Source organism: Falco rusticolus, chromosome 11, assembly GCF_015220075.1.
Source record: "Falco rusticolus isolate bFalRus1 chromosome 11, bFalRus1.pri, whole genome shotgun sequence".
NCBI lineage: Eukaryota > Metazoa > Chordata > Aves > Falconiformes > Falconidae > Falco > Falco rusticolus.
Window position 1 is genome coordinate 7,751,522 of NC_051197.1, and position 22,539 is coordinate 7,774,060.

General features: G+C 43.6%; 1 long non-coding RNA gene across 2 annotated transcripts in view; it reads left to right on the plus strand.

The window, feature by feature from the left end:
* The window catches only part of LOC119155204, a 36,826-nt gene extending 16,284 nt beyond the window's left edge, over positions 1 to 20,542 (plus strand). Inside the window, exons 3-7 of one of the 2 annotated variants that reach the window (XR_005106643.1) lie at positions 225 to 423; positions 707 to 10,386; positions 10,712 to 10,780; positions 19,955 to 20,116; positions 20,284 to 20,542. This is a non-coding gene — a long non-coding RNA (uncharacterized LOC119155204). Of the gene's footprint in view, positions 1 to 224; positions 10,387 to 10,711; positions 10,781 to 19,954; positions 20,117 to 20,283 lie in introns of both variants that reach the window. The other variant, XR_005106642.1, reaches the window with a different exon arrangement.
* Positions 20,543 to 22,539: the final 1,997 nt, after the last annotated feature.

A 22,539-nucleotide genomic window follows, 5' to 3' on the forward strand; every position in this document is an offset into this window, starting at 1 on the left:
GGATATTTTACCAGCATAAAACACTACATCTTTTTGAGATGAGGAAGAATAAACAAAATTTTGTTAATTGAAGAATAAAAAAAACCCCAAAAATTAGTTTCTAAGAGACAATTCTAAGATCTATGTTGTAAAAATTGTATTGTCATATTTTAAAAGATAGTTTAATTTTATGACATAACAAAGGGAAAAAATGACATTTTACTCTTTGTTCTTTCATAAAACAGGTGCAATACTGCTATTCCCAAAGGAAAGACACCAGTTCCAACAAGAGTAGTGTCTGCTCTAGAATGAAGGATAAATGGTTGAAGATACCTACATAAACAAGAAAGTTTAAAAGCTTAATGTGAAAATAACGTTACTGTATGTAACAGCACCCACTGTGTTCAGACTGTTCCGTTTCAGATGGCCCAGGAATTCAAACAGGTATGACATCACATCATTTCTCGTCATTAATGAAAGTGTTTCCTTTAAAAAGTACATTGCTATTTTCTGCTTAAACTTTCTTTCATTAATTCCAAAGTTCTTTTGGCCCAACCATCTCGGTATATGTTTAGCTATGTTAGCTAAGTATGGTTTTCCAGTGTTTTCTGGTATAGACTTTATACCAAACAATATATTTAAATGCTTTACATAACATTTTAATAAACTAACTTTTGAAAAGTCTGTATTGATGTATATTCTGATCTTTCTTGATAATCTATTTCAGGGTGACATTATTATGGAATGGACTACCTCGGAGGTTGCTTTAGCTATTTTAACTCTATACCTGTCATCTCCTTCAGTCTTCAGTTTTCAGCTGGTAACTTCTCTGACCATGAACATTATTATGGGAAGTGGTTATTTAACAAAGAGTAGATTTGACTCTGAATTTCATTGTCATCTAGGTTTCTTTCTCGGTTCAAAACCTGTAAATCAGATTATTTTCAGCTAGAAGTCTTCAGAGGCCACACCAATGCCTTGGCTGTCTGTACTCCTCATCCCCCTTCTGCCGAGACTATACAGCAGTGGGTGGCAGCAGTGGTTATTTACCTCCTTTACTGAAGATACGAAACTGTAAGAATAGAGAACTATGTACTATATTGTGCAATGCGTGTGAGTAACGTGTCACCAAGACCCAGTAAGCCCCGGCTTAGGGCAGGATCCGCAGACTCCGTTGGAGACGAGTTCTCTTCCCTGGCTGGCGGTGCTCGGGATGTCATTGTGGCTAGGCTGAGACGTTCTGTGCTTGGCTTCTTCCCAGAGTGGTTTGGTCTTCTCAACACTAGACCGCTTCTTCTAAAAGCTACCTTAGATGTTCGGCAGGCATCCCTGTAAGTTTTTTAACTACCTGTGTTTATTAATTTCATTCAATTTAATGAACTGTGATGTTTGCTGTAACACTCCAGTTAGAAATGGCGCAACGGCAGTGGACACTTGTGGAGCAGCTTCGGAGGCTGCCAAATCAAAAACTTGATTTACTGGTTATTCCTATCACTGTGATGATGAATTGGGAACAGTTTGTGAATGCACACAAATCCAGGAAAGGTAAGAAGAAAGAAACTTGTGCAAACTTCATTTCAAAAGAGATACTGTCTAACAAAGAAAAAATACTCAACCGAGACAGCTAGATGTTTTCTCAGCTGAAGGCTGCAGGGTTTCCGTGCCTTGCTTTAATAGTTACATATTTGTCAGAGAGTTAAACTAGAAATGGAAATGCTCCAGTGGGTGAACTTTCATATACTCCTAAGGAGACTTTGGAAAGGGACTGTGGTATGGTCACTGTTAGTCCAAGGGCCTGAAGTGTTTGGCTTGTGAAGGCACATATTTGAAGAAGAGACATGAAATGAGGGGTCTGTGCCCCAGTACTATGCCGGAGACACAGAAGCTGCTCTTCTCCACCAGGGTTTATGCACATGAGATCTCCAGGCAGAGTTCAGTACAGTCTGTTGACGATCCAGGAGGGGAGAAACTTGGTCCAAGTCTTTGTCTTCTCCTCCACCTTCCCTTTATGCTTAGTAAATGTAGATACGTAAATAACAAGTTGCATGCAGTTACTTTTTGAAGAGGTTGAAATAGAAAACGCAATTCAATGTTTAATATTATGCTTCCCAAGCTTAATACCTTGGGAATACAGATAAGCACATGCAGGCTGGATATAGGCTGTACACAACCTGGAGATCTCCTCTTTAAAATTCTGACTCCTCTGTGCTTTACTGATTCGCCCATGTAGCAGATGGAGTACTCCGAACAGTAACACCCTGTTACTCCATTGTGAAAGGTTCTGGGAATCTAATGTCAACAGAGTGGAATTTAAATATGTTTTTTGTTTCGTTTTGTTTTTCAGCAAGCATTTAAAAGATCCACCAGTTCATCTCTGTCGGAGATTATTTTCCTTGCGGCTTAGCTTGGACACTAATCTCACTGTTGAGTTTACATTTATGGAGTAGGACCTAAGGTTTTCTCCATGTGTTCAGTATTATGGTTCTGATTTTGCAAGCCGTGTTGCTTAGGATACGTGCACAAGTCGTGTCTGTTTGCACAGCAACAGCAGGACTGGGGTTCAGATGCTGCTAGTTAATCAATCAAGAAGGAACAAAAATAGTTTTGAAGGCTACCGCACTTCTTGGCCGATGCTCAGAAGAGCTGGTAAAAACTGCACTGATGACAGTATTTATTATACATTTTGTTTCATGAGGGGATTTTTAGGAATCGGTTTTTAATTTAGTTATTTTATGCTGCTTTAGCAAATCATGTGTGAATATAATTGTCGTTTTTCAAAAATGCGTGCTCTGTTCCAGCTGCTTTTGTTGCCACCAGCCACCTTTTCAGTCCATGTAGTAATGTCCACAAGGTGGTGCCACAGCTAAAAAGTTAGCAATAAATAAGACAAATATGATTTGATAATTCTGCCTGCCCTTTATAACTAACGTATCTGCATCATTAATGAATTAATAATTATTTTAGAAGCATGATATCATCTGCATGTATAAGGACATCACAGGTTTGCAAGCTTGTTTTTTTTAAATCGCTCCTGTGTCTGCCTGCTGTCTGCGTGGGAGCACCACCCCACACCTGTGACAGTCCAAAACCGTGCTCAGAGATGAAGAGGCGGCTCAGGGTTAAGCAGACGGGCTGAGGAAGAGTGTAGAACTGGATCTGTAAACACTTCAGGCCAGCAGAGCTGCGCATGTCCTAGCAGAGCTACCAGTGCAGAGGCCGTGCCCCACCGATGTGTTTTCTCACGGGGAGCACAAGGAGATGTACGCCCGGTCCTTGCAGCAGTACCACAGGAGTCCGCCTGCATCCAGGCAAGCAGAATAGTTCATCCCCAGCTTTAACAAAGCCAGCTTCCACGCAGTCACCCTAGGGTGGCTGTGGCACATTGCAGCCTGATTTTCAGAGCCTTTTCCTGCCTGCAGGGATAGCCAGCTTCACTATTACCCTGCCATATGATAATGTACAGTTGACTATTAATTCCAGAGGGGTACAAAGTGCACAGAGGGACCTGGTATGAAAACAGCTGGATTGGTATATACAGGTAAAATTTAGTAGTAGTAGTAGTAGTCTTTTTTTCTTCAATCATGGTTAGAAAAGCAGCCATACCAAACTGCATTTAGGACAGGGGAGCAACTTTCTGAGCATCTTTCTACACAAGGCAGACTAGAGAAAATAAAAGGCAATAACAGGGAATGTAAAACAAGCACAGGAATTAACCACCCAGTACAGAAAAGTCAGTAAGTTTTACAGGAAGAAGTTCTTCGTGTGGATCTAACGGCTACACTCTTTTGTAGCAGACTTACGTGTCCCAGAAGAGCTGAAGCACCCTATGAGCTTCTGCAAGAGATAGTCATTTACTCATCATGTTATTTTGTACCAAAAGCAGCAAGAAAAAGGGATAATTTAAAAGCACTGTGTTGACTGTTGCTTCCTGCTGCAATCTGTTTGGTATGGTAGACCTGTATCAGAAAGAGAAAAATAACAGGGTTTGCATAACATATTTTCTCTAAATTGCTATGTTATTATTTTAAAACATACTGAAATTCTAGTGGCTTGTAAGAGACTCAGTGGAAAGTATAAATACCCATGAAAGATGGTCTGAGTCCCAGCTCTAAAGCAGAACGGGAGTCAGAAGTTTATGGAGTCCAATTCTGGAAGCTGTCAAATAACACAACTGCCACCACTTTTTTTTTTTTTTTTTTTTTTTTAAAGGATCATATTTTAAAATTATATTTTGAAGTGGTTTACAGTATTTTAAAACTTTGCAGCAGTTTGAACATCTGTTTGGAAAAGTCAGAGAACTAGCTAAAAGTACGAAGTCACTGAACAGGTCAACTAGATTTAATTTCTGAGCCAGTCAGTCCAGGTAGTTAGTTTGGACTAACTGAATCGTGACAGTGGCATTTGGTCAGAGTATTCCTGTAAGATAGTTCTCAGTGTATGGCTGCAGTGTGTGTTGCAATTACAATTATGTAGTTCTGTTTTAGTTTGGACTAAGCTCTTTCTTTGACTTCATAAAATTACTTTCAAAAGTCTGCATTTTTCAGATATTTTACATAAAGAAGAAACGATGCTTAATTCTAAAGGGAATGGCAGAACATCTCAGATGATACATTTAAGTTTCCACCGTGTGTAAAACCCAGGTATGCATTATTTTAGTAATTTAACAACCAAACTGCAATTCTGAACATTTGCCCTTGCAATGTTTACAATGATTTTGCATTCTTGTTGGAAATCCCTGAGCATTTTTAAAACATCAAAACCGTTTTTCCTCTTAAGTCTGGTTTTGTGGTTTCCCATATAGTCAACCGTGAACAAAATACGCTTCAGCTCTATGTCTATACCTAAATCTATATTTAGGTCCCATTAAATATTAGAAGGAGGTTACTTCCAGTAGTCAAAATAAGGAGTCAGCCCGAGCACACATCTCAGAAATCATCCTGCAGATGCACAGCGTTAACCGGAAACAATCAAGAACGGCAGTGGTATCCTGCAGGATGTGTGCGACTCCTTCAGCTATGTGTTGATTTACACAGGGCTGCACTATAGATTATACGTTCTGGTAATTGTGGTATTGTTATTGCTAGGCTGTATCTAAGCGCAGGAAATACATATAAGCACGTTTGAAGTGATAACATCCACCCCTGTTTAAAAGGCAGTATTTTATTCTTGTCAAAAAACTCAGACAGAATACAGCGTTTACAAAAGAAAGTAGGCAATTTCCTAATTAGTACTGAGCAAGACTTCTGGGGAAAAAAGCCAATTCATTACAGGAGGCCATAGCCAGCCTTTACAAGTAAATTCACATGAACTTTTATTCTTAATCGCTTTAAAAATATTTTTTTTCAGTATGGACTCTGATCCATGGTCAGGAAGGAGACAGTACAGCTCCATCTAAAAATACACGAAAGATCAAAATAAATTGTCAGTGTGTCACTGAAACCACAGTGCGGGGTTTCTGTTATTGAGAATGAGTAATAACTTTCTAGCTATGTAGAATGCTCTGCTTGGGTAATAATTCTAACTGATCGGGCAGATGATGTATTCCGCAGGAAAATTATCCCATCTAAAATCCTGCCCTGTTCCTTCGGCTCGCTAGGAAAGCCTACCCACCATTCCCATTTACCTGAGTCCCTCTGTGCTTGCTGGTCTAGTATTAGGATTCGGGAACAGGCCTGTTCTCCACCCAACACCCCCAACCCTGTCTTGCCATTCAGGAACAGATTGGCTCCAGCCTTGACTGGAAAAAAGGCATCTGCTCCTGCTGCTGCTCCCGGGATGTGGGATTTGGGGTCATCAGAGGTGGCGTACGTTGGGGCCCTCTCAGAGCCTCTCGCGCCATTTCTCTTTAACAGCATAGGCTTCAGACCTGACCATGCAGTTAGGAAAAATACTGATCAAACCAGGGATCTCCCAAGTTCCCTCCTGGAAGTGGCTATGGATGTGTCCAGAAGAGGGAAGGAGGATCCATTGGAATTGCTATGCCAACCCCTTCTCCACAGACAACATTTAACTGACAAAACATTGATATTATGCATGCTATGCCTACTTCTTACTTTGTTTCACATAGGAAAATAGATTAAACTTGGTCTAAAGTTTCCCTCTTGTTCCTACCAACAATAGAAAACTACCAAGGAAGAGAAAAGTAAGACAAAGATTAACTTTATGGAGTAAAGGACAGCATATGATGTTCTTTCAAAAGGCCTTCCAGCTAAACAGGGATGTGGTTTTTAATATTATGAAACATTCTTGCCTGTATTAATACAGGAGGAAAGTAACAGTAAAACTGTGAAACAAATTAATACACCCCAAAAATATAAACCTCTGGGCCATAGCTAAACCTATATCCATACTGCGGCTGATGTCAATTGTATCGCGGGATAAAATCAGAATTAGAGCTGATGCTATTTGATACTTTTCCTGTTCATAATCCTGGAGCTTGCAATACTGTTACAGGTCAATAATATCATGCTATACTGTGTAAACTGTTTTTTAAATCGATTTGTCGAAATGATAGTTATGAGTGAGGTTCTAAACAGACGCTGCAACAAATAATAAAGGATTGACCTACTAACAGGTCTAATGGCGACGTGATGAGCACATACGCGAAGCAGCCCAAAGCCTAATGATGCTGCACAATTTCATTAACAGCTTTTTGTCATTTCCTATCTAGATTATTTAACATTCAGAGTACATTTGTCTTTATGAATTTATAAATGCTACTAGTTTGAAATTTTTGTGCTGACAGTCAAACTAATGCTGAACAGAACTTCAGTTTTGTCAGATCTCGTATTAGCAAAATTTTGATATAACAGTGTGGTTGATGCCTCTAAGTTAATATTAATATGGCTTTGCTTTTGGGGGGGCTCATTATAGTATTCTTTTGGAAGTGTCACCTGCTTAGGTAAGCTTTCATTTGCAAGATAATATGAAGATATGCTTAATTTTAAATACGACCTTCAGTATTTTCCTGAGTAGGAATCCCTGTCTCTGGTTTAAACTTGTAATATCCTGTTTAACAAAGGAGCAGCTTCAATAGTACTTGGAATACTTAATGTTATGCAAGTTTTCAAAGTGTGTTGCTGGGATCAGGGCTTTAAAAGCAAAGGTCAGGAAAAGATCCCTTCTGGGAGCACCGTAAGATATGAGCCACGTTTCACTTTTTTCTTCATAGGTCTATTTATTAAATAGACCAATAATAACTTTATTTGCATTTGTGTGAGTCATGGGAAAGGAACAAACACATGTGTTCTGTGGAACAGCACACCTAACGTGGCTGCAGCACGCGTGACTCTGCAGTGCGTTCAGGCGCTGGCTTTCATTAAGCAGTGAGAGATGCTGCCTGCAGAAATAGCTCGTGACTTCAAAAAGGGGTTCTAATGTCTGTCAATTTCACATATGTTTCATCACTCTTACACAACATCAAAATCATTGTGTCCTTCCTTAATGAAGACTATGGAGGGTCAATTGCAATGGAAATGAAAATACCCGGCCCTACAAGCCATACGATTTGTAATTAGCTCGAGTTATCCAGAGGACGTTCTGTAAGTTCCTTTAGTCTCTTCATTTTGCCTTGTCTCAAATTTGTCTGATTTTGTTTCAGTTTATAAGAGCAACTTGTCACTGAATTTTCCGTGGAAATGTGTATGTTTCAACTGAAGTGCCCTAGCACGTCCTCCTTGTTAAAATCCCGTGAGTTCTGTCGCTTGCAAGGAGCTGCGTGGAGCCCTGCAGCCCTCGTGGCTGTTGGACAACACAGAACCTTCCTCGTCTTGCTTGAACTCTGAAACACCTGGGATACCTTTAGGGTTTAAATGTTTACACGTCTAAAAGATAAGAGTTTCTTGCATTAGAAGACACAGAGTTTAAAGATCAAATTGAGCCATGCCTCTTGCACTTAGCTCTTTAACAAAGCTGCCAGGATGCTGACCAGCGGCCCTGCCAGATGTGCTCTTCCATACTTTGGGTAAGTAATCACCTGGGCCTGGGAACTACTGTACCAGTTATGCCTGAACCCGTTTTTGTAGGTGACACAATAAAGAGGTCAGCATATACCGAGAAAACTTTGCATAGCCTTTGTCAGCGTGCCAGAAGAAATTCCTTGGGATTCAGAGCCTGAGGTTTAATTTCAATTAATGGTCAGGATGCTGAATATTGTTTATTCCACACTAAGGCTCATTTTAAGGCAAAACACTGTCAGCTAGTATTGGCGCAGGCAAAATGATATTTCGTCCCACACAGAAGCCCATCTAGGTACAATCCGGTTTGCTCTCCTGTCCCTGAATGTGCTCTGCAAGGACAACAGGAACAGTGACTGCAACTGGCCTAGGATTCCCTTGCACTTGGTCGTGTGTCAGCAGCCCGATCTAATCAGACAAGCCTAAGCCTGTTTTTTCCACAAAATAAAATTGTTATAGACAACCATATGATGCATTGAAAACTTTGGGAAGTTGTTAAATCAGGTCTGGTTTCACAAAGGAGCCGTATCAAGCCGATTCTCGGTGAGGCAGCGAAGCCCAGTGGGCAGAGCGCTGGGCAGGGATTGAGAAATCTGGGTTCTTTTCCAAACTCTCCTGACTTTTAAATGACCTTGAGCTGTCACTTCTCTGTGCTTTGGTTTCACTGTCTGTATGAGGAAGATAATAATCCTCTATAATGATTTTAGGTTGACTGAAGAAAGGATCTGTGTCGGCACTAGGTGTCTCTTGCACTCGCCTGAGCGAGGTGCAGCTGTGGTTAGAGGGCCAGGTTTTGGTCCATACCTCGTGTATCCCAGAAAATCTGGGAAACTTTGGTTCTTAGACTCCTTGCTTTCAGTTGTCTCTCAAACCACAATTCCATGTTAAAGGTCTTTCTTATCTTTCAGACCATTACAAAATAGCTCCGGAACATTTCGTATTATTTAGTTGCTGTATTAATACTCACAGCTCTTACTAATGTTACTGGGAATTGCAAAGTGCCTCTCAAGATCACACAAACGATAACTTAACATAGATGATGACGTATTTTTGACAAAAAAAAAAAAAAAAAAAAGTGGTTTGCAATATTATGCTTGAAATATCTGGGCAAAATTTGTATCGGTTACTTTGTGTTATAAGATATGTCCATTGGACTTTTAATTTGAAAAATCCTGTTTGAAACTGAAAAAGTATGGGTGTTTTTTTTAATTATATCTTGCTTTTAAAAAATTTTGTATTAATATACAACTACAAGTTCTGTGCACAAAAAGAACAGTCTACTTTCCAAGCTGTTGAATGCTTTGACCTCAAGGGCATAGAAACTGTTGACTCATTGTTTTTACTGCATATAATATTAGTCCTTTGTCACATCCAGGGAATGACATCATCTTCTTCATTGTTAGCAGCAGGTTTGAATAATAGAAAAAGCGCACCATTAGTTGTCTGCTGTATTTGCTTTTAATAAATGAATGGGTATCTGGTACCGAGATTCAGATTAGGATTTTTCAGTAATATTTAAAGCAAGTTTGTGCCCAGTCCCTGCAAGGAGCTTTGCTCCTGCCCACCGTCTGCAGGGCTGGCAGGGGCACGGAGCCTGCAGGGTGGATGCCACTGGTGGTACTGGCTTCTCAAACATGATAAGGGGAGACAGAAAGGGAAGAGGCTAGGCACAGAATGAAACAGATCTTTTCTTCAAAGTCAGTTCAGTGAAAAGAATCCCTGAACTTCTGGGAATCGTACTTCTCTGAAATCTAAAATGGTGAAAGGTAATTCTCTGAAAAGAAGTCATCTCTAGGACATGCTAACAAAACAGGAACAGATTTTCTTCAAAATGCACCAGGATAAGTGTTTTATCCACTGCAAATTTGTATTCATGTCTGTTAGTCTTCTGCTCCCTATAACTAAAATGTCTATGTCCTGCTCTCAAAGAGTCATTCCCTGTCAGAGGTATTTTCTTACGCCTGCCTGTTTCATGGAAGAGGGATGCATCGTTACAGGTAGTAACCAGGGTAGTCGTCTTTGGGGTAACTCGCCACCTTCTTCTATGGGATTGTGCAGAATTCTTTCATGGCAAGGAAAATTTTAAGTGTTGCTTCCTGAACCGTAAATATTCCCACTGAAAGAGCATTTACTCAGGGAGAGTTTCCTTGAGAGTCTGATAAACTGCCAAATCCTAATCTGCCTCCATTATCCACTGCCTTTAAGTTTTCCCAGAAAAACATGATGTATTTAACTATAAAATTATAACTTTGTGGTCCCAACAAGATTTTATGCCGAATATAAGTTCCTGTGTTGACAGACTGAATCAAACCGGACTTTGAAAAGCTGAAATCCCTACAGCTGTGAGAGGAGAACCGAGGCAGCAGGCTGGGAAAGTCGGAGGCAGTGGGTTAAGGATCCAGGATTGCTTCATCGTGGAGGCCCACAGACCAGGAGTGGACTCAGACAAGGGGTACAGACATGGAAATGCTTCCTAGAGTGCCAGAGCTAAAAAAGAAAAAACAAACCACACTGTAAAAGGTCGAATTCAGACCAGCTGACTTGGAAGCAGCAGGGACCTGATGTATTTGCCTTTTGGCCGTGGACTTACCTGTGCTGGTGCAGGTAGGGACAGCTGCCTTGCAAGCAGATGGCACAGCTTTGAGCAGGTGTCTCTATCCCAGTTCCTATCCCAAACTTACATTCCAAATTTGGGGCTTATCTGTAGTGAGAAGGAAAAACTTTTTTCTATATGTTTCATATGCTTTTGCCATATAAAGCTTGACTTTTTTTTACAGTCTTCTGTTCCAGTCCACAGTTCCTCTGCAGTCAACATTTCCAGAAGATCTCAAGTAGCATGAATTTTGGTGAGGCTAAATTACTTGATTTCCCCTTACCCTGTTTAGAAGAGGCTTTACTTGGACAAAAGCAGTAATTTCCCTTCATCCCTCTAAAAGTACTGGCCACCTCTAAAGAACTTGGTCTCTCTTTTATGTCACCTTCTGACAACTCATCTGAGTTAGACAGGTTGCTGTGGCCAAATGAAACGCTTAGGAAATAGACCATAGAATTAATTTGCAATAGTAAATCATCTCAGCATCATTTCTCTTCCTCTCGAGGGGAATGCCAGCTCAAGCAAAAGAAAAGATTAACGTAATAAAAATATTCTAAAGACATCCTGTTAATTGTCCCAAGCTCAGATGGTATTGTCTATTCTTTGGTTTTGCACAGCCAGCAAACAGTGTAAAATTCAGAATTTCTTCCCACCACAAAAGTGCAGCCTTTGGTGCTGCAGGATAACCCCTGTCCTTCTGGAAAGGAATGAGCATGCGGTGTGGCAGAGCTTTCATAGGTCATCTCAAATTTGCCCCATTTGTGGATACAGCAGTATTAATTTAGACATGTCAGCAACTTTAACAAAGAGACTAAAGGTATGTGAACAAAAGGAAAATCACAGCAAATTTTGGAAAAAGAAGGAAATATTTTTTCCTCTGAATATGCAAATAAGGTTTCCCATGTTTGTTTAGGGACAGAAAAGACTTGAGGTTTTAAATTCAGCCAAAATAGCAGCTTTCATTTACAACCACATTTGCAATGTTGACCTCGAATATCACATTCAGTGACAGCAAATCTTGTATGAAAAGTGAGTATATCCAATAAAACTCAGAAACAGTCACAAACAACTGAGTGAAGCACAGCTTGCAGAAAAGTCAGATCTAACACGAGCCTGTCATTCTCTCTTTGCTCTAAAACATCCTTTCCTCAAAACTGAGAAAGTCTCATTTTTGCTTGTACGAAAATAGCTGTAAAATATGTAAGAAAATACAGAACGTTTTTTTGCTTCAGTTTGTGTAAACTAATCGGGCTGAGCGATGAGAGTGTTCCTGTGATGCGGAGCACTGCTGGGTACTATGCATGAAGCAGTGTTCCTCCCCTCGCAGGCAGCTCGAGCCTTGCCTATGGATCAGTGCAGAAAAATAAGTATTGACTTATTCACAAATTACTCTTTAGGCACTGGATTCCCAGAAATATATTTGTATAACAGCATCTAGAAGCATATGGATTTGTTGATAATTTAATCAGTTTTTCTTTCGTTTTATGGCCTTAAAGGCACCTTGATCTTAAAAAATTTTGTCGTTCTGAAAAGCAGAAATTTTAGCTCAGCTCTGATGCTCGCTTCCTTCTTCTTCTATACAGATTTTTGACACAGACTCAGTATGCCCTGTTTCATTTTCTTTCAGACTGCCAATTAAGATGTTTCTTAACATTTTATCAGATGAGTTCCCCGTTTCTTAATATTTTATCAAACAAGAGGCTAACTTGTTCTCCTGCTTTTATTATTTATGTGTCTTTCCATCATTAAATATTTTAACTGTTGTACAGTTTTTTCACATGTCAGATAAGGATTTTTTAAATTCTGTCATTCTGCAGAACAGTAAGAAGAGAAAACAAATCAGAAGTTTTATCTGATTGTACCTTGGCCAGGTTTTTCTGTGTTCTCAAAAAGAACAGTGTGGAGCTTAACTTGCTCCACAAAAAAGCTTTTTTAGCTTTGAAAATATTTTAAAGACATCTCAGGAAAGCCAGACCCAACACTAAGAGTGAAGTTCTGCTCATCTTAAAAAAAAAAAGACTGACATTGCTTTACCATGGTCCTATCTGACCATTTAGGATCTCCTGGTATTTAATCTGCATTACATGAATTGAGAAAAACTTACTAGTAGAAGCCAAAATATGGGCAGAATTTGACCCACCGTAATGCTTCCTATCACTCTCCATCCCTGACATGAGTGGGTGATGAAAACTGCCCATAATTGTGCTTTTGGGTGCATCCTGATATGTGGCAACCTGGGAAATGCTGATGCTGTATGTTAGTTAGGTACTAGCCCGGGGCGGGCGGGGGGGAGATGTGTGAGCCTTCACATCAGGGAATTTTGCTGTCTTTGAAGTGTAAATTGAAACTAATATTGTTAGTGATAAGTTCATGGTGGCTGTGGAAGCCTACAGGTTGTGGTAGGGCTTGTGTGTTTTTATAGACAAGCCAGAAGAGGCAGGCAAGGTTTGGGGCAGGCAAGAAAGTGATACTGCCCTCCTTGCATGGTACTCTTGCTAAAGGCAGAGGATGCTGCAGATTAGTTCTGAACATTGAGTAATCCAAGAAAACAATAGGGGTCTGAAAATACGAAAGTTAGATTTTAATTATTTTCTGTCTCCTTTATTACTTTCTGAAATTACCCTGCAAAGATCCAGCACCTAGGCCTCTGGGAAAGCTGCTCAAGCTCTGGGAAAAAGTCTGAGGAAGATGTTCTTCAAAATAATTTACCATTTCGTTTCCTCAGAATGGTAGAAGCCAGATACAGCTCTTCCGCTCCTCTCAGGCATCCCCCACAGATGCCTGCCATTTATAAAAGGCACCTAGCAACAAGAAACCCTTTTTGGTTAATAACTTTTCAGTGCTCCAAGAAAGCTAGTATTCTTATTAATTAAGGTATGTACCCACAGTGATTTCTCTCTTTTGGTACCTCCTGTGCAGAGTTACTGCATTGTCAGAAATAAATCCAGTCTAACTTGTGGGGGGAAAAAATTGGATTCCATCGTGTGTTTAATATACCATTATGAAAATGGTATATTAAACTCAAATACTTCAATTGTACCATTAGATGGTGTCATTACGTGGCTTGCTAATTGATAGGTTATTCAAACGGACGTTATAATTTTAGACTTCTTAGAAGCATCCATATGAAGAATTTCCAAAGTTCAGAGAAGTAAACTGGGTGTTAGGAAGGAAAAACATTTACTGAGAATATTTCCTAATGCGTGTCACTGAAAAATCGTTACATAAGTGCTGTGTGCATTCCAGGACTCGGTGCTGGCTATTTTTAATACCTGGTATGAAAGAACTTCCTGCTACTTTTTCTCTTTGAAGGCTGCTTTGTGGTTCATTAGATCATGTTGTCAGGCCCATTTTTCTGCTATCCTTAAACCTCATTTTTCCTGCTAAAAAAAAGTGAAACTGTATCAAGTGGAAGGAGGTGCTGAGCATAAAATGCCAGGGAGAGTCAGGTACACTATGTCAGTGTTGTGGTGGTCCCAGAACGCAGCACTGCCAGCTCAGGCTTAATATTAAACCTGAAAAGAAATCTAAACATGCTGAACACATGCACTTTCAAGAAAAGCAAAAGAACTTGTATGCCAAACAACAGCACCTAGCAAGAATTTTCAGCTTTGTGCTTATGAAGACAGATATTTTATTTTTTATTAAATTAGATTAGTTTTAATTTCATACTGTTCTCCATGCAGTGTTATCACAGGTCACCATTTTGACCATAATTTATATAATCGTAATCATTAACATAAAGCATTTTGCTTAAATGCACCCTAACTTCTTCAAACATAGGCTGTGCAAGGTATTTCAGAATATTGTAACTGCACAGACAGTTTACAGCATTAGTGTAATTTTGCTGCTAAACTCCTAGAGGGAGGCTGACGAGGGTGAGGTGGCCAGAGGGACCACCACCATTTTCACCTCCTCTGACTTCCTGCAAAACAAAGACCACAGGACTTCCTGAATTAATTTCTTTTCAAGCTAGGGCACATCTTTTAGGTAAACATATAGTCAAGTGACATACAACCCATTCGATCCACTAGAAGAATTTGAAAGTATTAATTTTGAAGACAAAAGAATAATGGATGTACTTGCAAATTAACAGGCAGCTCATCGTGTATTAGCAAGGGCTTCCGTGACTCCCTTTTATCGATAGTAGAGAAATGGAATGACAATTTCAAATGCAAAAGAGCACTCCAGGTAACTGCTGCAGCCCTGACCCTGCTCCTGCAATCTCCAGCAGGGATGCAGCGGAGCGTTTAAGCCAGATGACTGGAGCAGGTAATACCCTGGGCTATCCAGCCTGCTGCTCTGGCACACATTGCCATTGCCATTGCCAGGCAAGGGAATTTTCCACCTACGGAGCAGCTCCCGACTTGCCTCGGTGCTCAGTTTGTGGATGAAGGCGGTCAGTCAGCAGCGGGAGGTAGGGAGCACCCCTGGGGCCTCTTAGATTCTGCTTTCCCTGGGGAAGGGGACGGGGACAAGGGGACCTGCTTTACTCTGTGGGTGTAATCCATCAACAGATGCGGAGCACAGCCAGGGTGTTTGAGAACCCCAGAGCTAACAAAACATTTGGACTTCCCTTTCTGCTGCTTTGATGCTCTCCCAGAAGAAGCAATTCCTTCCCCCCGCCCCCCCCCCCTTCCCTCTGCTGTCTCCATAATGTTTCATCTCCATAGAATGCTTTTTGATCATCTCTTTCTGCACTTCTGTAGACCTTTCAAGTTAGTTTTGTTGCCAAAGAAACTGCTCCAGCCCTCAATCCCAGTGCTCCCAGTCTCAGTCCCAGCTCACTCCCCCTTCACATTGGAGCACTCTGTCTGGATCATAACCTTTCTTTTTCAGAGGAAGTGTCTTCACCCAAAAATGTGAAATCTGACTGGATTCTGCTTCTTTCAACAAAGTTATTACTAAGAAATTCATTACTGGTCACTTAAAAATCTTCCACATTCAGGCCAAAGCGATGGAACTGCTCTGCTTGATCTTGTCCAGTGCTTCACAGTAACATCTTGTTTTCAGTTGCTTGTAACTGTTTGGGCTGGGATTTTCCAAGCCAAGCATCTGCCCCAGGTTTCATTTTTGGCAGTTCCCAGCTAAACCACTGTAGTCATTTTCATGGACAAGGTTAAAAAAATATTTTGCCCATATTAAAAAATAATAATCCGGTTGCTTCATTCGGAAGTGTCAGCATCCCCATGTCTCTACAGAAGGCATTTGAAATGGAGCACCATCACCAGTCCAGCTTCACCCATGTACCTTTTCAGCAGCGACTGGGAATTTGGCAGCACCGCTGCTGTGGTTTCACAGATGTGCATCCAAATGTAACAAAGCCATGAGACTCCATAAAATCTCAGTTTGCACGTGATCAGTTAAGAATTGTTAGCTGTTGGCAGCTAAATTTTCCAAAGATCAGCCTGTGCTGACGGAGCCCGCCCTGCCTTCGGCTGCTGTCTGGCGTGCAGGCACCACGTGCAGCTTTTCCACAGACCAGCCCAGGAACCCAGCACGCTCTTTGCCCAAGGCAGCAGGCAATTTCTCTGCAATTTCTTCTCCTGCCTGCCTAAGAGATCACTCTGCGACCTGTGCGCTCCTCCTGCATGCGATGTCTCCCCTTCCTCTGCTCTGCCCAGGCTGCAAGAGAAGGAGTGCGGATGGCCAGGATGAAAGAGTTTGGGAGGGGGCCTGGAAGCGGCAGAGCATGGGAGGGAGCAGGGAGCAAGAGGCAGGAGGAGGAGATGAAGGCAGTAGATGCCAGGGAGACGACTGTTACTGACCAGTGCTAGGATTTCAATAGGACATCACAGACAGAAAGCAGTTGTAGAAGCAGTTCTTCATTATTCAAAATAATAATAATAATTAAAAAATTATACATATATACATAATGAGATTCTGCTAGGCAATGGGGAAAGGGTATGATACATTAGGTAAGGAGGTTAATAAGCATAATGGAGATGAAGATAAGATGCCAGAGGAAATAATTAAGAACAAATAAGAGGGTGGATGTGGAGATGAAGGAAAGGAAGCTAGGAGGTGAAAACAGGGCATGAAGAACACAAGAAGGCAGGAGCCAGGGAATGGAGGAGTGGATAAACAAAGTGTGGAAGAGCCAGAGCTGGGAGTTACCTCAAAACAGCACAAAGGAGGAGGAGAAGGCAGGAGCCAGGCAGGAGGACGATCAGTTAAGAGCATCAAGGGAGAGAAGGAGTGTGAGTGCAGACTGAACTCTAAGAACAGGCTGATGTTTTGAGTCAGACATCAATGCAAATTCTGATTTATCTGTAATGGTATAGGAATAGAAATCAGGTCTGGCTAGCATCTATAGCCATGCTTTTTTTCTTGTTAGAAAGCTGCTTTATCAAATATTCTGGATCTCTTGAGCCAGAGCTCCAGAGCTGAGGTGACCGCACATCGCTATCTGTTCACTTTTCAGGCTTCCTCTGACATTGTTAACAAGCATTTGAAGTGCCTGAAGCACAATGTGCTGCTTTTTTAACCACAGGAAAAACTATTTCTGCAAAATAATATTTGAAAATATTTTAAGTAATTTTGAAATTATAGGTAGGGCTGCCAGCAATGCCTCTTGCTGGCAGAGCAAAGCCAGGCCCTGCGCTGGGCTTGATGGCCCTTCGCTGGGGGTGTTTGCCATCCAAGGGGGCTTGCACCAGCACCACCATGATGAGGCATCATGCTTTATCACAGGGATGGGCAGCGCTGCCTCTGCATGTTTTTTCTCCCCCTAGCTAGGAACAACAGCACCTGGAAAGCGGGGCAGAGAGAGGTGGAGAGGGCTGGGTGCGCTGGGTGGCCTCTACGTGCCCACGGGCAGAGCAGAAATGGAGGTCACTGGAGCAGAAGCCAGGGAGAGAGAGCAGCAGCTGGAGGTGGAGAGGGAGGTGTCCTGCCCCGAGGTACTGCCAGAGCTGCAGAGACACCAGAGTTACACTCTTAGAGTGATAAAGGAAGGGGAAACAGTTATATGTGCCTCTAACGTGATGATTCAGCTTGCAAGCTGGAATTTCTTTAATGTAAATGGCAAAGGCTTCCCCACCAGCAGCACGTTTGGTCTGTCATGTCCTCTGTCAGCTGGAAGGCGAGCTCTGCAGAGCTGAGCTGCTTTACTTTCCTTTTGAGAATGAAAGTAGCACTGCTATCAGAAGATTAAGTTGTTGGTATGTATCAGGTGATAGGAAAAAATACTCTGAAACTGCAAATGGACTGACAATATACTTGGGAGTTGCAAGTGTTGAGCTGCTGTCTGTTTATCTGGTTGTCATCTCGATAGCTTGAAAACCCCAATTACACTCCTAATAACAACTCCTGGGGGTAAGGCTGCTGTCACTGCTTGGTTCCTCCTAAAGATGCAGCAGAGCTAGGAGCTGATACATTGACCCATTGCTTCTTGAAACAGATCTCTGTTCAGATTCTGACCTACGTCCCAGCTAAAAATGCATTCAATCTTTTCTTAATTTGTAATAGATACTTGTGTACATTACAAAACCATCTCGCAATTTGGCAAATTAAGCTGTCTGTGGTTAGCTCTGGAATTGCAGAGATATTGCAGTGCACTGCAGCATTGCATAACGAGCTTCCCCAGACTTTGCCTTACTCGAGTGAGTAACAGCAATCCTTATCTCCAGCGAGCATCAGATTCATCCCATTTTTGAGAAAAGAATTAGTATCAAATATACGATGGGCATGTTATGCCTTGTGGCTGCAATGTTTTTTCAATTAACTTCTCTGAATATACCACAATGAAAAGTGTCAGCTTTTTGCCTCAGAGGCCTATAATTAGATTAAATGAATACAGTTAATTATCTACTACCTTCTTTACACAAAACAATATGTTCCTATAAATTAAAACGCTCTTACAGGAAGGAAACTGTTAACTCAAATATATGCATACAGCGCTGGATTGTGAATACTGTGAATATATCGTGGTGTAGCACAGCTTTTTGTCTGCAGCCCTTATTTTGCAGGAGCTAAAACAAATTACATCTGAAAAATCCACAGACATCCCATTATTCAGAGCATATATGTTGATGCAAGGAGGTGATACTATTAAAAGTTACAGTGGTCATGAAACAAATACACTTTTCTCTTTCACAGATGTTCCCTATAAAATTTGCTTAAGAGAGATTAAATACAGCTTTGTTTGTGTACCTACAGTCACAGCCTCAGGGACTATGGTCTGTCCAGATAGAAAGCTGCTTTTTCGAGCAGAGTTCACTTCTCCTTTCAGAAAATTAAAAAAAATCCGTTCTGTAGGAAGTATTCACAATTAACAGCTCGCTTTCCAGGCCTGCTGGTATTCTAGCTAGTGTGGACTGAAAATCTTCCCTGCCTGTTCTCCAGCCTTACTAAATAGAAGCAAAAGTTCATGAGGGATCAATACACTCGCACCCTGGCATGCCCCATGTGGAAGTGCAGCTAGTCACACGGTGGCACATCCCCTCGGTGGTAACCTATCCGAAGCAGAAAGCACTCTTTTTCACCTGACAAAGCGTGCCCAAATGTCCCTATTTCCACCAGAACAGATATTAATAACTTCAGGCCTAAACATGCCATCCTCCCTCGTCAGAAAATTGTATCAGAATAAGCAGCCCTTACTCCAGCCTGCAGTACATGCTGCATGTAAATGCGATGTGTACCCAGGGTGGGTCTTGTGCTTCATTAGGGTCAGACCCCCAAAAGCTTCTGAATACTCAGTGTTCCTACAGGGCATTGTGTTTTATTGTGGCTGGTGCTGTGTATCTTTTGCTTTAAACCTTCATTAGCTCCCTGTACAAAAGCGTTCATTAAAATATCATTGTGTTGATAATCATCTTAATGTCGAGGAGCAAGAGGGCTGTGTTGCCACGTAAATGCTGCCTCTTTTTTCCTGCTCTGGGGTGTAACAGGAGAAAGACAGACCATCTTGATAGGCACTATCTGCTCTGAAGGAAAACTTCCACCAGGGAACTGTGAATTGGTTTTAACCTTTTAGTGGCTGCACTGGGAAGCAAAATGTTTCATCTTTCCTACACAGAAGGGAGCTTTTTTTTTAAAAAAAATTAAAATAGTCATAAATACCAGTGGTCCTCCTAATTACTTCTACAAATATCAGAAAGCAGTGACAGAGGAACAAAGAAATGCAACGGGAAACATGGTTCAGTGGTCTTGTACTTCCCTGAAAAGCTGATTATACTTTTGGCTGATTCAGTTGATTTCAGAGGGAATTGGCCCTTTTGGGCAGCTGGAGGGTCGGCTGGGCCAGCGGCACAAAATGCACCGTGGGCTGAGGAAAATAACACAGGGTCCTCTGCCTGTCCAGCTGAACTGTGCCAGAGCTCCGGACTTGGTCCCTTAGCCCCTCGGTGTCCCTTGATTTGGAGGATTCAGGGAGCCATTTTAGCACCAGTTTAAAAATAGAGACATTTCCCTTATGCTTTTGCAGGTGCCTTGCCCCATTCCCTGCTTTCCCCGGATGACTTATCTTTTAGGATAAGCACTAACAAAAGGTCAAGGTTATTCTAAAGTGCCCCACAGAGGAGGGAGCTCTTCCTCCTGGTTCCTGAAGATGAACCTCGCACAATTGTAACTGACACCAGGCTGCAAGGTAATTCAAACGTTCTGGGAATATGTACGACATGAAAGGCAGCAACCTTTAGCACTGCAAAACGTCCCTGGCGATTTGTACTTGGTGCTGCTTGGAAATGCAAGAAGCCATCTTACCACTCAGTGCCATGGCAAGAAGTTAATTTTTTTTTTTTTTTTTTTTCCGAGTGGGGCTCTGCAGATGAGGTCCGCAGGGCACGGCTTGGCACCGCTGGCGATCGCAACCGTGCCATGTCGTTTATTACACCCGAAGATGAATTTCCTCGCCTTTGTGACACAGCAACCAAGAAGCGCGGATTCCCCCACCCCCGCCACCCGTTCGCCTGCCTCTAATTTTCAAACGTAACAAAAGGTCATGCTCTGGCCGGCAGATACACCTTGCTTCACATTTTTTAAGGAAACCTGGAAATAAACCTGCTTCTTTCTGTCTTTTGCGTCGCTGCGCTGGAAGATGATGCTTCTGCATCCCTGAAATCTTGGGGGAGGGGGGAGGTGGGGGGATCCCCGAGGTGCAGCGGGAGCGCCGCCGCCACAGCCCGGGCCCCAGCACCAGCTATGTGCCATAAACACCCCCCCGGCGAGCTGCGGGTCCCTTTGCTGTACTCACTGCGGCAGGGGGCTGCGCAGGCATCGGGGGTACGCTGAGGAGGCTCCGGTCCCGGCTGCGGGCAGGGAGGAAAGGGAGGGAAAAGGGGGCGGGGGGGGGGGGGGTAGGGGAGAGAATGGGGAGAAAAAAATAAAAAAAAAGACGGCGCAGTGCGGGTTGCGGGCGGCGGCGGCCGGGGCGGGCGCGGAGCGGCGCGGAGCGGGGCGGGGGGCGCGGGGCGGCGGCCGCCCCTGGGGCCCCTGGCGGCGGGGGCCGAGGCGAAGCGGTGGCAGAGCCCGCGGAGGAAACTAAATAAATAAAATCAGACTGTTATTTAAGGCGCGTAAATTTAAAAATATTTGGACAGGAAGAGAAAGGGGAGAGGAGCCGCAGGAGACAACCTAACGGTTTCGGAGCGCGGCGGGGCCCCCCCCGCCCCGCGGCCCCGCGCCCCCGCGCCCGCGCGCGCTCCCCGGGGGCCGACCGACCTGCCCCGCACCTCCGGCGGCCCCGACCCCCCCGGGGAGCCCGGCGGAGCCCTCCGGGAGCACCGACATTTTGAATGCGTGTGTGGCGGGGCAGGCGCTGCCGAGGCTCGGTGAGGAGCCGTCCCTGCTCTGCCCCGTCCCTCGGCTCTCCGCTCCGTCCCGTGTCCCCCCGCCATGCAGTGTCACAGCCCTCACAGAGCAGAGCACCAGCTTTCCTCCCCTCGCCTTTTTTTCCAGGGAATTTCAGCACTTTAGTAAGCGGATAATCGTGCGTGGCTGCTGCGGGATGCCCGGTGGATCGCCAGGTGCGCTTGCGGCAGCCCCTTCCCTCTTTCAAACGCGAACGGGCGGTGGGGTCCGGCCGCTTTAACCCTTTCGTGGCGCCAGGGCCGCGCTGCCCTTTGCTGCGGAGCCGGTTTCTCATCCCGCCACGGAATGAAGCGCTGAGCCCCTTCTTCTCCCCGCACTGAAAACAGGCGAGAGAGGCTCTTCGTGCGCTCCAACGTGCGGCCGTTCGCGGCCCCGGCTGCCGAGCGGAGCCCCCCGCCGCCCCCCGCCAGCGGCCCCCTGCCCGCGCCGCTCCTCGCGCCCCCCGCCCCCCCCCCCCCCCGGGGTCCCGCTGCCGCCGCAGAGCCAACGCTGCTCGTTCCCCCTAGGATCGCTTTAGGATCTGCCCCTTTTCCAAAGGAATTCCACGGCCCCCGCCGTTGTTCCGAGGATGATTTAGAAACAAAGGTCAAGTGCGACAGCTTTGCTCATCCGTGTAACCGAAATAGGGGAGAGGGCTCCCCCCCCCAGCGGGGTCCTCAGGCAGCCCGCTCGGCGGGAGCCCTGCACCGCTACAATTTATACTCGATTTCTTCACATTTTTCTCGGCTTGCTCTACTTGTTTCTATGTATACATCTCATCTCGATACTATATTGTTTACTGCCCATTCCGGGGCTGCTGCAGGATAACTCCTGCTCCTGCCTGGCAGACTTACTTGTCAGTTGGTTTATGTCTCAATAAAAGCTCTCAGAAACATTTCGTTCCATCTTACAGGCTGCAGCTTTGCATCTCCGGGTAAACGTTACCGTCGACATTTTCACAAATGTGTGGATTTGTAAAACTGGGCTTTTTGATGTTGGCAGAGCACTGGGGGGGAAAATATCACAACAGTAATTTCTGAAACCACATCCGATATTGGAATGCTTTTGCGGGATAAAGATTCCCTGTTGGTGCGGTTTGCTTTATATTATCCTCTCCCCTCGCTCAGTACATGCAAGAGCTGTTGCAGGACCTCTGCCCCCCCCCTCCCTCCCCCCCCCCCCCCCCCAAGCAGCTGGGCACGGCTTCTCCCCTGCAGACCC